Source organism: Austrofundulus limnaeus, unplaced genomic scaffold, assembly GCF_001266775.1.
Source record: "Austrofundulus limnaeus strain Quisiro unplaced genomic scaffold, Austrofundulus_limnaeus-1.0 Scaffold235, whole genome shotgun sequence".
Taxonomy (NCBI): Eukaryota; Metazoa; Chordata; class Actinopteri; order Cyprinodontiformes; family Rivulidae; genus Austrofundulus; species Austrofundulus limnaeus.
In genome coordinates, this window is record NW_013952637.1 from 91341 (window position 1) to 93150 (window position 1810).

Below are 1810 nucleotides of genomic sequence, written 5' to 3' on the forward strand. Positions count from 1 at the left end.
TATATATATATATATATATATTCTGTTAGGTTTGGTCACATTTTCACAGAGCCAATGTAGAGGGATCAAAGAGCCACATGTGGCCCCAGAGCCGCAGGTTGCAGACCCCTGCACTAGACTATTAAAACTCAAAAACATGAGAAGATTACAGCAGACCTGCTTCCTGTCTCTGTCAGAATAAACTTCAGGATAAAGAAGGCAATGCCTGCCTCAGCCTGAGACTCTGGTCTGGGACCACCTTAGGGTCCCCCAGGAGGACCTGGAGAGCTGAGGAGAGGGAGGTCTGGTTTCTCTCCTGAACCCAACTATAGATAAGTGACAGATGAAGGTGGGATGTAGCACTTTGAGATTTATGAACGTAAAGTGCTCAACAAATTTAAAAAATATATCATTATTATTAGCTTCAAACAGGACAATCTTTTAAACATTAAGAAAAACTAAACAACAACAACAACAACAACAACAACAGCAGCAGCAGCAGCAGCAGCAGCAGCAGCAGCAGCAGCAGCTCTGTCAGAGTAAACACGATAAGAAAAGGTCAAATAAAAGGCTAACCGGTTTACAAGTGTGTCTGAACCTACAAACACAACATAAACTACACAACATCTCACAAACAAGCTAACTCTGAGCTAAATTAGCAGGAAGTGGAGAAACCAGTCAAACCAGCGCGAAAATCAACCCTCGAAGCGAAAAATATGCAAATATTTTCATTTCCAAACAAACAAACCCACAACGGCCTCCATCYTGAACAGAAAACCCCACAAGGAAAATTAAAGTTTTCATTATTTCAGCTCTTACCTTCCAGGTAAACAGGACGGAGCTGTGACCGACCGTGGAGACTCTGGTCCGACGGTTAAACAGTCCGGGCGGAACGAGGCGCCTCAGAACAAAGTTCCGCTTCCCCACACAAGTGCAAAGAAAACTGGTAAATAAATAAATTAACAAACAAACAAACAAATTAATTTCGGTAAATAAAGTCATCGCAGTTGCTCCCCAGATTATTTCTGTTTCCTTCACCAAATGAAACTTAAAAGCAACTAAATAATTATTTGAATAAAGAAAATATACTTTAGAAAAAACACATTTTGTAGGTCATCAGCTCTGGAAAGCCTCTTTCTGTTTTGTCTGCTCCTGACTAACATGAAAAGTGACTTCTAATTGCAAAGGCAGTAATTCACTTTTTAGATAATTAATGTTTTTTTCGTTACTTATTAACTTGTACTAAGTGACTAAATGATTAGTTCTTCAAATCATTGAAAAATGTTTGCTCTGACAAGTTAGTTTTTATGCATATTCATTTAAAATCATTATTGCTTTCTTTCCTTAACATCTTGACTGGAATTAAAATGATATTTTCTTTTGTAAATTCTTGCAGGAGCATGTGTCTTGTRTCGTTAATATGAGAGAGTGAAAAATCAGTGACCAGATGATCAAAGTTCATCCAGCTGCAGCTCTAAACTCTGCAGAAACTCTGCAACATGACCCACAGTCTAATAAATGTGTAAATATATGAAGCACTGAGATATAATTTTCTAAAATAAAAGCTCAAACGTACCTTTAGACGTCTCCTCTCAGTGAGTTTGGACCCGATCAGCACCAGAATCTAAACGCGTCACGTTTTATCACAGAAACCTTGAACCTGCAGCCGCTGAGCTCAGAGTCGTCCTTACAGGAGGTCTGATGTGGGGGAAAGTTGGAACAACAAACTTTATTCTGTTTTTATATACACTCACCGGCCACTTTATTAGGTACACCTGTCCAACTGCTCGTTAACACTTAATTTCTAATCAGCCAATCACATGGCGGCAAC

At 39.2% G+C, this 1810-nt stretch overlaps 1 protein-coding gene across 1 annotated transcript in view; it reads right to left on the bottom strand.

Moving 5' to 3' along the window:
• Positions 1–958, bottom strand: part of rmdn2 (regulator of microtubule dynamics 2) — a gene marked incomplete at its 5' end in the record, with an annotated part of 30465 nt that extends 29507 nt beyond the window's left edge. The window contains 1 exon segment of the mRNA XM_014019880.1: positions 799–958.
• Positions 959–1810: the final 852 nt, after the last annotated feature.